The sequence below is a fragment of the Pseudonaja textilis genome, chromosome 1 (genome assembly GCF_049901715.1).
Source record: "Pseudonaja textilis isolate UNSWEBS1 chromosome 1, rPseTex1.2, whole genome shotgun sequence".
In the NCBI taxonomy this organism is placed as follows: Eukaryota; Metazoa; Chordata; class Lepidosauria; order Squamata; family Elapidae; genus Pseudonaja; species Pseudonaja textilis.
Window position 1 is genome coordinate 191,439,598 of NC_141990.1, and position 16,091 is coordinate 191,455,688.

A 16,091-nucleotide genomic window follows, 5' to 3' on the forward strand; every position below is an offset into this window, starting at 1 on the left:
AAAAGTGATAAAGCAGGCCTAGATAAAACTTTTGTCCCATGCCCTGAAAATTTGGTTAATTAAAGTAAATCATTACCAGAGTTACAGAGATAAGTTTAAGGTCTGATCATGTGGCTCCCAGGTTTGTTTTTTTCTGTTATTTTACTCAGAAATAAAAAGCAGTTTGGATGGAATTCAAGGCTCATCAGAATGTGCAAAATAGTTTCACATTTCACTGATTTCAGTTACTGACTTGCATTCTTTAGTAGGCATTTTCCCACCTTCAGACTGATTCTACAGTGTTCCTATTTACCTCTCTAGATCCAAGGAAATGGCTTATTTAATGCTTGGCTTTGTACTATCTGTTCTTAAGCTGAAGAAATGATAGGCAACTGAACCAGGCAGGCAAACTTTGATCTTGGTTTCTTTTACCTTCTTACCAGTGGTGGGATTCAAATTTCTTTACTACTGTTTCTGTGGGCATGGCTTGGTGGGCATGGCAGGGGAAGGATACTGTAAAATCTCCAGTCAGAGGTGGGATTTGCCGGTTCTCCAAACTACTCAGATTTTCTGCTACTGGCTCTCCAGAAATGGTCAGAACCTGCTGAATACCATTTCTGCTTCTGACATGTTCAACCCTAGTTGAACCTAGCTGCATGGTCACTTCTTCCCTTCAGCATTCTTCTGTCTAGGGTTATACACTTTAACACTTCTCCTCGCCTCACCCAATTCTCATAAATCCTAATTGGAATTAGTTGCTCAGCCCATCTTAGATTTACCAGTCACCTTTACTCTGGATAGAAATGGAAAGAAACCCTTCTATCTTCAATGGCTACTAAAGCTGTCTAATCCGGTTTAGCTATTAGGGGGTCTCTAGCTACCAACCAGATGCTCCACGGCTCAAATTCTTGTCCCTGGAATCCTTTCTGATCTTGACAAGTCATCTTGGAGGTTTGAGGGCTTTCTGTCCTTCACGAGACACAAAACTATTTTCTTTGCCTGACTCCTTATCAGCAAAGCAAAGTACAGAATAAGAAAAGGGAGTTTGTTTGGGTTTTTCTCTAGACTTTTCTCAGCCCTCCCCCAGACCATCTCTACAGCTAATACATGTATCGATGTCTAGACAGCACCAAGCATTGCTGAGCACAAGCTTCAATTCAATTCAGTTCAGTTCAATTCATTACATCTGTAAATAACCATTAGCTTGTCATATAACAACAATAATAAAATATTAATAAATAAAATCTAAATAATAAATATATAATAAAAGTAAATAAATGAGGCAAGGGGATTGAATAGTTGGATTTCATTAATTCTAACTCATGTATACAGAAGTTTAATCATTCCCTTTATTTAAAAAAAGTCAACATGACCCGTATTAAGTAATTTGGAAAGATGGAACTAATTGTCTTCATGAAGCAGTGCAGTAATCCAGAGGGGTAATTTGCTGAAGAAAGCAGCGGGAGAAAAATATTTCTCCTCATAGCAAAAAATACACTGCTCAAAAAAATAAAGGGAACACAAAAATAAGACATCCTAGACCTGAATGAATGAAATATTCTTATTAAATAATTTGTTCATTACGTAGTTGAATGTGCTGACAACAAAATCACGCAAAAATTATCAATGGAAATCAAATTTAGCAACCCATGGAGGTCTGGATTTGGAGTTACACTCAAAATTAAAGTGGAAAAAAAATACTACAGGCTGATCCAACTTTGATGTAATGTCCTTAAAACAAGTCAAAATGAGGCTCAGTAGTGTGTGTGGCCTCCACGTGCCTGTATGACCTCCCTACAATGCCTGGGCATGCTCCTGATGAGGTGACAGATGGTCTCCTGAGGGATCTCTTCCCACATCTGGACTAAAGCATCCCCCAACTCCTGGACAGTCTGTGGTGCAATGTGGCATTGGTGAATGGAGCGAGACATGATGTCCCAGATGTGTTCAATTGGATTCAGGTCTGGGGAACGGGCAGGCCAGTCCATAGCATCAATGCCTTTGTCTAGCAGGAACTGCTGACACACTCCAGCCACATGGGGTCTAGCATTGTCCTGCATTAGGAGGAACCCAGGGCCAACCGCATCAGCATATGGTCTCGCAAGGGGTCTGAGGATCTCATCTCGGTACCTAATGGCACTCAGGCTACCTCTGGCGAGCACATGGAGGGCTGTGCGGCCCCCTAAAGAAATGCCACCCCACACCATGACTGACCCACTGCCAAACCGGTCATGCTGGAGGATGTTGCAGGCAGCAGAATGTTCTCCACGGTGTCTCCAGACCCTGTCATCTCTGTCACATGTGCTCAGTGTGAGCCAGCTTTCATCGCCAATGGCGAATTTGCCAATCTTGGTGTTCTCTGGCAAATGCCAAACATCCTGCATGGTGTTGGGCTGTAAGCACAGCCCCCACCTGTGGACGTCGGGCCCTCATACCACCCTCATGGAGTCTGTTTCTGACTGTTTGAGCAGCCACATGCATATTTGTGGCCTGCTGAAGGTCATTTTGCAGGGCTCTGGCAGTGCTCCTCCTGTCCCTCCTTGCACAAAGGCGGAGGTAGCAGCCCTGATGCTGGGTTGTTGCCCTTCTACAGCCTCCTCCACGTCTCCCGATGTACTGGCCTGTCTCCTGGTAGCGCCTCCATGCTCTGGATACTACGCTGACAGACACAGCAAACCTTCTTGCCACAGCTCGCGTTGATGTGCCATCCTGGATGAGCTGCACTACCTGAGCCACTTGTGTGGGTTGTAGACTCCGTCTCATGCTACCACTAGAGTGAAAGCACCAACAGCATTCAAAAGTGACCAAACCACCAGCCAGAAAGCATAGGAACTGAGAAGTGGTCTGTGGTCACCACCTGCAGAACCACTCCTTTATTGGGGATGTCTTGCTATCTGCCTCTGTTTTCCACCTGTTGTCTATTCCATTTGCACAACAGCATGTGAAATTGATTGTCAATCAGTGTTTCTACCTAAGTGGACAGTTTGATTTCACAGAAGTGTGATTGACTTGGAGTTACATTATGTTGTTTAAGTGTTCCCTTTATTTTTTTGAGCAGTGTAGTATTTAAGCTCAGTATTAGTATAGAATTGACATGCCACATTGATCTGAATTTGATGGAATATTTTTAAACTTCATTTTGAGGGAGCCAATTCAACACTGATTTCTCCAAATGACTTGAAGAATCTTTATATATTTATTTTAAATAAGATTCATTGTCAAGGAGCAGATGGCAGCTGTAGCTGGAGGGACTTTGCATAGATTTACCTTGTGCTCCAGTTGTACCCATTCCTCGATTTTGTCACAACTGCTCACACCCTCATCATTTTCAATTTGTATTACTGAAATCTTTTATTTGGGGTGGGGTGGGGGCTGCCCTTGAAAACCATCCAGAGTGCAGAGGCCCACGTGGTTTTGCTATGGTTTGTCTTATGTTTTTACTGCTGCAATGGGAGCTACACTGTCTTCCACTTTTCTGATGTTCTTCAAGGAGCTGGTTATCATCTTTAAAGCCTCAAATGGTCTGGGACAGTTGTGGGACTGTCTTTCCAAGTATAGACATGCTCCAGGCTCCTTTTTAAAAATGTTGCCTATTGGGACCTAGTCAGTATGCCTTTTCCATAGCATCCCCTCCCTTTGACCCCTTCCCCTCGCAGAGCTCTGACCAGGCCCTTCCCCCACCCCCAGACCTTCTGAGAAGTCCTGAAATCTTAGCTCTTCCCACAAGCTTTGTGGTGTTATGTGGCTAGAGCCCAGGAATTACACTTGTTATTGTTTTATTATTATTATAGCTACCCGGGATTATGATACATAAGATGGATGGCTATGTAAATATTTTAAATAAATAAAATAAAGCAAACATGCATGCACTGTGGAACTTTTGCACTGTGGAACTGAATGTAATATTTTCTTTGGCATTTGTGCATGTTACCTTTGATTTGATAAATATGCTAGAACACAGGGGTGTCAAACTTGTGGCCCACAGGCTGAACGTGTCACGTGCTGGCCACCCCCACCCCCAGTTTAGCGAAGGGGAAAAAAGTCGTGATACATCACATGATGACAGTGTGACACTGCTATTTTGAAAACCCCTGTGCTAAAAGTTAGATGGAATTCCTCTTGACTTCATTGGAGGAATCTGGCTTTTGAACTGCTGGTCAGGAGTTCCTGTTATTAATCTACCAGATGATCCTCATCTTTCTTGAGATTTATTTCAAATAACTCCCAGTTAGTACTTTGCTGAGCATTCCACTTGCACAGCAGTCTACAAAGGGTGTGAGTTTGTCCAGCTTAGGATCTAATTTTTTACAGCTTTTTTGGCAGACTTTTTTTTAAGCTATGAGTTGGCAGTCAGTACCATCAGCACTAAGTTTTGGAATTTTTTTGTTTGAGCAAAATGGCTGCCCCTTGGGATAGGAAGAATTAGAAGAAGTTAGCTGTTTAGCTAATGTTCTGACATATTTTAACTCAATTACCTCATTGCATGAAACTTTGAAAGTTTTGTAATACGTTAAAGCAAGAGCATGTTTTGTGTGTGTATTTTGGAAGCAGATCTGTTTCTCTGTATTTTTTTAAATAATTTGGGGAAGACAAAGTGAAAAAGCATTTTAAAAAATAAATCTTGCAAACACACAACTGTAGCTTATTGTGAAAGAATGTTGTTACATTTTTAGGTATTTCCTTAACGGGGAAAGAGACCAATATTTTGAGATGATTTTAATTTTAGTTCTTTTCTGTTTTACTGAATAAACTCTCCTTTAGGTGATTATACTTATTATGCCTTTTAATGACAGGAGTTAAAAGTATTCAATTCAGACTCATGTTTAAGGCTTAATATATTTGCAACTCATTTGTGAACAGAAAGTTTGATTGGAAAAAAGAAACCGAGATGAGGCCAAGATCAGGTATCTTTATTTTACCAAGATCTGCAGCTTGCAGACCTGTGCTGCTACCAGGGATGGAAAGTAAAAGTGCTTGGCCCAAGATTTACCCTGTATGTCAGAGGTGGGGAATGATGGCCCCTCTATGGCTTGTGGACTTCAACCCCCAGAATAAATAAATCTATTAATATTTTTTTAAAATAAATAAACAACGGTTAGGTTTAAGAATCAAAGCAGCAGAACCAGCGTAAAGGAAATGAAAAAATGGATTGCTCTATCGCAAAATTCAGTTTATTAGATATTAACAGGCTACAAACCTCATAGTAAAAATTCTAAATCAGTTGGCAAGTGATTCTACAAATCTGGCAGAGTTGCAAGGTCTATTTAGGGCAGGAAAATTGTTAGCAGGTGGTACCATTCATCTCTGAATCAGAACACTTTTAGTTGAAATTCTGGCTTTCGGGGAGTAGCAGGTTATAGGCCATGTTTCCAATAAGAAAGTGTTTAAGTGTTATAATTGGCATTCTGAATTCCACGGGATATGCCCCTCTCCAACAATGTTTGTTGCTTTGAATTATCTTCTTAATATTAATTTGCTTTAAGGTTAATGTGTTCAGATTCCCTTTGTTTCCTTTTCTGAGACACCTGGGGTGAACTATTATATAGTACCAATGTTAAGAATTTCTGAGCACGAGGCCTAATTATTATCAAATCAGTTTCTGGCTCTAATTACAGTTAGTATTTGCTGCAACATGTTTAGCTTGGAAAATAGGAGAATAAAGTCCCTTCTGTTCATGAATTGCATCAAATGGGTCATTCTGCTGGCAGAAGGGCAACTGCTAGTTGTACAGGTTCTTTCTCTCTTTTCTATCACTGCAAAGTCCTCAGGTTTCCTTTTGAACTGGTTTGACTTGTACACATGGAGTCTGAGAGAAGATCAAAGGAAGGCCCCACTGCAGAACTGAAAGGTCGCTTGCATAATGCCCATTGTTCCTAGTATCTAGAATTCTATATTGATGCCATGTTACATCACACTGCTACATACTCCTGTGCTCTCAGATGACAACTATGTACCGTGTTTCTCCAACAATACAGCCTCCACCAATAGGAAGACCCAGCATGTTTTCTAGACATAAAATCAAATTAAGCCCCTCCCCCCAAATTTAGGCCTAGTTTAAAACATGCAAAATGGGGGAAGGGGGGGACTTGCTGTTAGGAGCACCCCGCGGGCAGCAATTCCTCACCACCAGCTGCTCCTAACGGGTGATCATGGCGAAGCGCAGAGAGCTCCCTACTCCCACCAAACACCTTTGCTGCAGACCCAAGACCTTTGGCACCTGCCGCTGTTGCTTTCCCTTCTGCCCATTCTGCCGCCACGTTTGGAGCTGCCACTTCCGTGTTGTGCCTCTGCCATTTGGAGTGCCACCGGCATTTGGAGCATCACCGCCACGTTTGGAGCTGTCGCTTTTGTGTTTGGAAGTGCCGCTGTTTGGAGCACCACCCCCATTTGGAGCACGGCCGCCACTCCAAACATGGCGGCAGCTCCAAACACGGAAGCAGCAGCTCCAAATGTGGCGGCGGTGCTCCAAATGGCGGCAGCAGTCAAAATACGGCGGCAGCTCCAAACAGGGAAGTGGCAGCTCCAAATGTGGCGGCGGTGCTCCAAATGGCGGCAGTCCAAACACGGCGGCAGCTCCAAACGTGGCAGCGGTGCTCCAAATGGCGGCGGCACTCCAAATGGCAGCAGCACTCCAAACACAGAAGCGGCAGCTCCAAACGTGGCAGTGGAATAGGCAGAAGGGAAAGCAACAGCGACAGGTGCCAAAGGTCTTGGGTCTGCAGCAAAGGTGTTTGGTGGGAATAGGGAGATCTCTGCGCTTCGCCATGATCACCCGTTAGGAGCAGCTGGTGGCGAGGCTGCCCACGGGGTGCTCTAGATGAAGATGAAAGGGGGGGAATTAAGTCACCCCCGAAAAGACGGCCTAGCTGCTTTTTCGGGGCTCAAAAAAATATAAGACCCGACCTTATTTTATGAGAAACACGGTATGTCTTTGCAAAGTTCTTTAACTATTTTTTGTTTTTCCTCTATTTATTCTTGGGAGTGGAAACAAACTTACCCAAAGCTTTCTGGGTTTAATTTACTAGCATCAGGTTTGGAAGCGGTGCTATTTTGTGTCTTATTAATCTGTTTTATGTGAGAAGTTGATTTTCATAAACATAGACAATTGTGACAATCAGAATGGGAGAGGAAAATTCATTGTCATGCAAACAACCAGTGCCTGACCCTTCTGCTCTTTTGTTCTGACATATTGAAATATTATGTTCAAAGAATGCTTTGCCATTACTGCAATTTAACAAATTGTTAATGAGAAATAAAGGTCAAGTACTCATATTTCAGAACAGCATAATCGGGTTTCCTTGCGTGAATCACCAATTTACCGGTTTTTAAGGTTTTTGATTATTCTGCTTGATTGGATGAGCTTTGACAAGGTGCTTCAAAAAGATCCTTTAGCTCAGGGGTGTCAAATTCACGATGACACATCGTCCCATGACGTATCGCAACTTTCCCCCTTCACTAAAATGGGGGTGGGCATGGCCAGTGCATGATGCATTTAGCCCGCAGGCCGTGAGTTTGATACCCCTCCTTTAGCTAGTCCTCTCCAGGACGATTCCTCCATGCTCTGTTTTATCCAGGATAATACTCCAGTGGAATGTTAAGAATGGTATTTGTAGTTAGGAGTGTAAATGAATGCATGAGATGGGAGTGAAGGATTACTGCTGTTTTAAACTATTAATTTTATATAATAAAAGCTTGAAATGATTATACAGATTTTTTTAAAAATGAAGTTTTCCTGAACTAGAAAATTCCAGAGTTAGATCCTCTTCACAAACTTCACAGAACATGTTTTCTTCTATTATCTGGGGTAACATTCTTTGTGGCTCTGCTAGTGGCAGTGTTTTGGGTAAAGCTGTCACTTTTTATTCCCAAGATTTTTGGTATTTTCAGTTGAACTTGTGTAAATTACTTCAGAGCTTCCTTGGCCATTAAAATAAAGGAGAATTCAATTACCTATATCTCAACCTAAACCTATCAATTTAAAGCTGCGTAGATTCTGCTTTCTTAAAGAGAGCTGGTTTGATTCGTGGTTAAGACAGCTGGCAGAGACTGTAAGTTCTAGCCTCCCTTTAGGCATAAAGCCAGCTGGTGACTCTGGGGCAATAACTCAACCCATGATGTGAGGCTTGACAACATACTGGTTGGTCAATTCCTGGTCATAACCAATGAATCTATCCAGGATTGGTCCAAAAATAAGCAGGCCCATCACTTAAGGGCAAATACTAGCAAGAAAAAAAAGACACGTTGTAAAATGAGCCTAACATGAGATAGTATGAGATGTAGTGGGTTTTTGGTAAGGCCTCCAGTTACTTGTGTGAAATTAGTAGCTGTATAAATCAGATAAAAATGACATTCAGCCATTTATCTAAATATGAAGGTTTGCATAGCTTCCATTTGATTAAAGTGGAAAAGAATTGCTGTTCACTATAATGGTGAGAAGGGCACAGTGACTTGATGGCTAAAGATGCTGAACTTGTCAGCTAAAAAGCTGATAGGGTTCAAGTCCCAAGTGTTGCACGATTGGGGGGGGGGGCTCCCATAACTTGCCCCAGCTCCTGCACACCTAGCAGTTTGAAAGCATGCAAATAAGGGTAGATAAAAGTGGTACCACTTTGGTGGGAAGGTAACAGCATTGTGTGTCCCTCGAAGTAAGGTCTTACTGGCCATATGACCACAGAAAAGTCTTCAGACAACGCTGGCTCCCTTGGTGAAGAAAAGGTGATGAACACCTAGAGTCAAACACAACTGGACAGAAGAAACTTTGCCTTTATATTGGTGAAACTAGATTCATACATACATTCCATAATGTAATTCTGTATGGGAGTTTGTACAATTGGCATGCTTGGAATCCTGAACTAGAAGTTATTTTTAAATATGTCCAATAATTTATATTTTAGTGAATCTTCTAAAGGAGTAGTGGGGGAAGTACACGAACCTCTTGACTGTTCCTGATAACCTTAATTTTTTTTTGTCAACATTTGTACCTTATCCTGAATCCTGTAAAGTTTTCATTATGACCCAGCAATTTGTATGACTAAAGGTTGTTTTTTTTAAACACCCAACTCAAGTTTCACTTTCTATCAACAATTTCCTTTAGTCCAAGTGATAGCCAACTCTGGTCCTTATTTAACATTAAGCCATATTATGGTTAATATAAAGCCATATTAAGCCATGTATTTAACATACTGTACAATGAAATGCAGACCTATCTTGCTATCCACAATGGAATTGATCACCTATGGCACTTCTAAAAGAAGCAGACACACAATGACATTATGCATGCAGCATGCAGCAAACCACATTTTGGCATGAAACAGCAAATTAGAAAATTGTCTTATTTTTTTATGAGTACACACCCTAGAATACTTTTAAAAGCAATTTTGTTGATTGTCATACTTCAGAACGTTGCTTCGGATGTCCATGGGTGTTAAGTACTTGTGGTTATCTTTCTTGAGGTCCATCAATTTGTACTTTTTAAAAGGATTCTTCTAAGTGTCAAACTCAAGGACCGTGGGCTGGATCAGGGTGCTTAGATCTGGCCCGCAGGGCCGTCCTGGAAACAGCGAAGGATCAGCCCATGGTGCCTCTGCCAGGAAAAATGGAGCCCAGGAGGCCGTGCATTTTCGCTGGCAGAGGGCTGCAGAAGGCCATTGCAGCCAAAAACGGAGCCTTGATGAGTGAGGTCGAGCTGGCCACGCCTACCATGTCCACGCCCACTCCAGCCACGCCGACCACCCTGGCTCCCCTGAGGTCAAACACAATCCTGCTGCGGCCCTCAATGAAATTGAGTTTGACACCCCTGTTCTAGATCAAAAATAGAAAGAGGAAATACTTCTGGCATACTTCAAAGCATTCCTGTGCTGGAAGCTTGCTGTTTGCTTTGAAGCATGATTGCTTCCCAATGCTATCATAATTCTTGGAAAATAAAAGTGGTGCTTCATTCTGAAGTGTACCCCTAACATGCCTGGGGATTAGAGTCAGGGGCAAATACCCTTTTCACAGATTTATGTCTGACCAAGTTAATTATGGCAGCTTTTCTGCGAATTGGCTCTCACAATCCGGTGTCACGGTTGGCATGACACTTTATTTAATTCATCCTTTTGTTTTTCTGCCTCTGTGTTCCTTTCAGGCTCTGAGGGTAAAAATGAAATATTTATAAGTTTGTATTAGAGACTTTGCAGAATATTTTCAGACAACAAATAAACTGATTTTATATTATTGAAGAATAAAACAGCGCTGGATTAGACATTTGCGTAGGCTGTTAATTTAGATACTAATTAACTGCTGGTAACAGTAAAGTCCTCTTGGGTTCAACTCAACGTCTCAGGAATTCATGGACATCTCCAAACAGTTTTCTTAGCATCAACAGGTTGCCATTGCCTTTTTTCCAGAATGCTTTTTGGTTTTCTAGCCTAGTCAGTTTCCAAGGAGTTTCCCATAAAAATATCACCAGTCTAACTGCTGATCCAAGGTCTGCTAGGTGCTGATTTATAACTGAACACTGGAAATTAGGAGGTACTTTTAGTATAATTTAACTCAGTCTTTTCCTAGCTTCTGTACAGTTGCAGGGGTGGAATTTGGCCAGTAAAATACTGACCTGAAATGTACTAATAGTATGATTTGATACAAGTAGTCTTTGATTTACAGGTGTAAATTAAGCCAAGAATTATAGTTGTAAGTTGTGCTGGTTGTTAAATGGGTCACTATGTGACCACATCCAATTTTACAACCTTTATTGTGGTGGTCATTAAGCAAATCCATTGTTTACAATGGGTGTTTTTTTTGCTGGAAAATGGAAACTCCAGTTTCTGGCAAAAAAATTAATCATAAATCACATTCCTGTGACCACAAATTTTTGCAAACAGCTGTAAAGTTACCAAGTATCCAAAGTGCACTCATGTAATTGCATGGGGAGGGTGTTCATAGAAACTAGTTTGAATTTATAAGTAGCTCTGTGGAGGCGTGTCATAACTTCAAATGACTGATAAGCACCTGGTCGTAAATCACAGATACCTGTTTAAAACTGTCTTACAAACACAGAAACAGAACAAAGCTCTCAGGGTTTTCAGACCATGTATCATTCTCTCTCTTAATCTTTTATCACTAAAATGAAACCTAGAGAGATAGCAAAAGTAGATCGTTTCCTAATTTATAAAAAGTAGTTTTTTTAAAAAAATAAAGTTCTTGACTTCCTGATATGACTAGGGGGCTGGGGAGGACAAAATGAACCTTGGGGTTTATTCATGCTGGAAGACCCAAGTGGAATTGGTGTTAGAGTGCAATACTTCATTATTATTGTGATTATTACTATTCCTGCTGTCTGAATACCAGTTCATCTCCATTGCAAAAAGTGATAGATTTGCCTTAAAGTGGACGCCTTTTGTGTACAAATGGATGAAATCTGCTATTCTATGCTAGGATTTAAACTAATCTTTGCAAAGTCACTCCAGACATGTTAATCTTTTAGACAGCCCAGGTGTCTTTGCTTCTTGCTGCACCTTTATTCATTCTGCCACTTATTCATTGTATTCTAGTATCTTTTCATTTTAAGAAAAATCAATTGTAGTAGCAATGCATTGCAACTGCACATTTCTCTGATTTGGAAGGAGGTGTTTATACATTAACAGTACGGTTGGAACAATTTAGAAATCATGTATAATAGCAGTTAAAATGTAGAATGTTCAGCCCAGGATATTAGTTAAAAGCAGCTAAAAAGCTTTTCAAAGCCCATTTAAAAGCCAATAAAGTGGAATTAGAATTGTAGAAAGGGGTGGTAGTGGTGGTACCATTGAAACAACAGTATTTCTATTGGACAGTGTTTGCTATTCTTGAGATATCTAACACTGCAATTAAACTGATATGAACACAGACTTCCATTGTGTAGAGCAGATTAGTCTATTACTGAATTAGGTTATTTTAAAAATGGTAAAGCTGCTTAGTGTAGGTTCTTGAATTAGCTGAAGTGGATATGTCAGGATTACCAGCAGTTGATTTATTTATTGAGATGCTTTTTGTCAAGTGGGGCCCTTCAAAGGGATCTTTAATGAAAGAGGAGAAAAACCTACACAGCTACATAATACAATTACAGAATAAAGACCAGAAAGCCCTTATTGGAAACAAGCTAAAACAATGATAAAGATCTGTACACATGCTTCCAAGGTTATTTTGGCCTGACAGTGAAATTATAAATAGAAAGGCTTAAATGATAGTCTTATCTGAAGAGAAAGAGAGCAGCTACAGTATAGAACTTTTCTACACATGTGCTATAGAGCAGGGGTCCCCAATACCAGTCTACAGCATGCCAGAAACCGGGTCACACAATCAAGTGAAGCCCCATTCTCAAGATGCAGGCAACACACGAAACTAGGCCCCCTCCGGTCCCTGGAATAACCTCTCTCCACAGAACCTGTCTCTAGTGCCCAAAAGATTGGGGGCTGCTGCTATAGAGGGAAGAGCCCATAAAGTTTTAAGTTGTTGGAGTACAGAGAAAGCATCCTGCATCTCAACATTTGGGTAAGCAGAAGACATGCTATGATTAGGAATATTAATATTTTAAGCAGAGCATCCATATTGGTAATGAAGGTAGTTTGTATCTAATTAGCTACGGAGGGCTGATACTTTTAACTGCACCATACTTTGTTATGACTGTTGTGTGAGTACATACACCTGAATTTTTGCCTTTCAATGGTTTAATGCTAGTGTTTAGTCTTTGAAGTTTGTTTATATGATAAAGAAAATAAATACTCTGAATTACAGTTTATATATGCATACTTATAATATTTTGAACCTCATTTAAAAATACAAAAGCTTATATATTCATTATTGGGAAACAAACATTAAAGTTCTTAGTACAGCCCATGATTTATCAGTAGATTTAACAGGGAATCACAGGGAATCATTGTGGTACAGCACTGGATTGTTATCAGGGAAATCTAGTTTTCAACTCTATGCTTGGCTATAGAAGCTAACTGTGTATTTTAGGTGAGTCATTCTCTAAGTCTGATCTACCTCGCAGGGTTACGGTAGGGGGAAAATAGGAGGAAGAGGATACACACACACACACACACACACACACACACACACACACACACACCATTGTAGGTTTCTGGAGGAAAGGCAGGCTATACATCCAACCGAGAAATAAATAACTGTAGACAGCACAAACATAATTTTACAATGAACCATTGCAAGGTGGCTTTTTAATTAATAGTTCATTTTTTTTAGTTAGCTTGAAAAATGCTGTTGATTCTATGCTACTGATTTTGTTACTAGTTTTATGATATAGAAACAAAATAAATCTGGTGCCCTTAAATTCATATTTAGTTACAGGAAATTTTTTATTAGGTTATATAAGTTTTCAGTTGCAAACTTATCCCGGGAATGTCAATCTTTCCCAACCTGTAGATAATACAAGTCCAAGATCCCATAATAATGGAGCTAGCTTATGGAAACAATGTGCTTTTTAAAAATATGCAAATAATATGTATGAATGATGGCTGGGCCGCACCATCTAAATATATATACTTAGCATTGTAACATTTCAAATAATGTAATTTTTCAAAGCATTGTAAACAAATGACATATTTTATCAAGAATCTCACCATAATAACAAACAATGACTTTGCCAAAGAAACACCCAGTTTAAACAAAAGCTTGTTTTTAAAATAACATTGGATGCAGAATAGTATACAATCAGATTACTTCAATGTAACGTAAGTGTCTTTTGTTTCAGAGTCAATGTATCTCCCTAGGGATAGTAATATTTGGTGCAGTGGCAGTGTATATTTCAAACCACTCCCTTCTACTGATAAAAAGAGAAAAATGAGTGGGGGAGGCCTAACAATATAAATTGAACCTGTAATTTTGAATAGTATGTGAGACTGCTGCAGTACTTCAGATTAATTCTTTTTTTTTTTCATTTATTTTGAATTTACATAGGTTACTGACACATTAATTGAAAATTAACTTTTTTTTTTTGCCTGTAACTTACATGTTAATAGAATGTCACATTAAATACTAGGCTGAGCAGTTTTCTGTCAGTTTTATTGTATATTTAAACGGACCAAGCTGAAGTCTGGAGGCACGCTAATATAGGGGTGGTTCTACTTTCCCTTAATGATTAGAATGGTAACAAGAATGAAATAGGTTCATATGCACTATTGATTTCAAAAATAAATATGTGTATTATGTGTTATCTTTCCTCCTCGAATCCATTCCAAAGTGAAGAAACCCCATCCTTTATACAAACTTGGGAAAGTCTACATTTATAGAAACATATTTATTTGCATCTTCTTTCAAAGTAACACTAATAATAACATACAAAACTCCTATGAAGATTAGTAACTGCTGTAATATGTAGATAGAGTGGTCAACTGAGTCATAATATGATAGTGAAAGGTGAAAATAGGTGAAATGGAAAAAAGAGTTGTAGTTCACATTCATTCTATTAGGACAGGATATAAATATGCTTGTGATTAAGAAATTCCTCTTCCTCTACAGAGGGAAGGGAAAGGAAGGGAAGGGGAGATGCCACATTTTCTCTCTGAATTTCTTGAAGAAATGAACAGCCACATATGGCATTGACATCAAATCTCAATCTTGGTTTTAACGGCTGTTTCAGCCTCACTTGCTCGTGATGAAGATGGCACCGAAGAAATCAGTTGGTAGAACCGGAACCGAAATATGTAGCACTACTTATTTTCTCCCTTTCTGTGGCTTTTAATTTTTTCCCCCTTTCTTTCCCAACTCAATAGTATGCCTGGAAATTACAAATTGTGACTTTCTGCAGACTTCCACCAAACAAAGGCAATGAGGAGTCCTAGGTGGCCAATCACCTGCATTTTGTTAACAGATAATCAGAGTTGGAAGGGATCTTGTAGGTCATCTAGTCCAATCCCCTGCCCAAGCAGGAGACCCTACGCCATTTCTGACAGATGGGAGTCCAATCTATTCTTGAAAGCCTCCAGTGATGGCCCTCTCACAACTTCCGAAGGCAAGCTATTCCATTGGTTGATTGTTCTCACTGTCAGAAAGTTTCTCCTTATTCTCAGGTTAAATCTCTCCTTGTTCAATTTCCATCCATTATTCCTTGTCTGGCCTATAGGTGCTTTAGAAAATAGATTGACCCCTTCCTCTCTCTGGCAGCCCCTCAAATATTGGAAGACTGCTGTCATGTCTCCCCTGGCCCTTCTCTTGTTCATATGATTGCGAGACTACTGCAACAGCCATAACTTCAAGAGCTGGAGGTATCATTTTTTTCAGAGCCACAATGACTTTGAATGGTCACTGAATGAATGGTTGTTAAGCAAAGACAATCTGTAAGTTAATGAATTTGGTGATTGATATATGCACACTTATATATGTGTGTATATACACACACAATAGTAATTAGAAATGATTAACACTGATGCTTTAGATAAATTAAAAGTTTAAAAATGAGGAAAACATATCAGTATGGAACATGATTTCTAAAACTTTACCACATTAATAAGCAGTTGCAAAAAAGATTGAATTATTTTATGAATCTTACTTTTTGATCAAATGCTTCTTTTCCGAAAATATCTAACATCATTTGGGAAATATGTTTATCCTATTCGTATATTCCATATCTGTTGTTAAACCAACATTGGAGTTTTGGCTGGAAAATTAATCGACTACATATCAAGGCAGATTTCAATTATGGTGCTTATCTGATCCTCAAATTATTATGGTCTGTTATTTCTTTTTTCCCCCCTTCAAATCTTAGCTTGGCAAGTTTTGCAGATTGCTGGGAGGGTGTCTTGCCAGAGCAGGATAGGCTTTTGACGCTTTCATAGTTTCCGAGGGTTGCTAAGGGTGTTGGTTTGTGAGACTGAAGAGCCATGTGGGGGCTTTTTTTTGGCTCACCCCTTTTCAACAGGAATTCAGCAAGGAGTGGGGAGGGGTGTGGAAGTGTCTAATGATCAGAAGCAGGGAATAAATATTTGGGTGCTCCTATGCTTGCATACAGTGGAGAGAGAAAATCTTTCTTCCTCTTGTCAAGGAAGACAGACAATAAATAAAAAAGGACTGTGCCCCCTTCATAAATCTTTTCTAATTATTTTGCAAGGGTTACAGCAAAGAGGAGGAGAACAACT

At 39.9% G+C, this 16,091-nt stretch overlaps 1 protein-coding gene across 17 annotated transcripts in view; it reads left to right on the forward strand.

Annotated features, from left to right (window-relative positions):
* The window catches only part of COBLL1 (cordon-bleu WH2 repeat protein like 1), a 115,403-nt gene that overhangs the window by 36,367 nt on the left and 62,945 nt on the right, over window positions 1-16,091 (forward strand). The gene's annotated exons all lie outside the window — the stretch shown is intronic.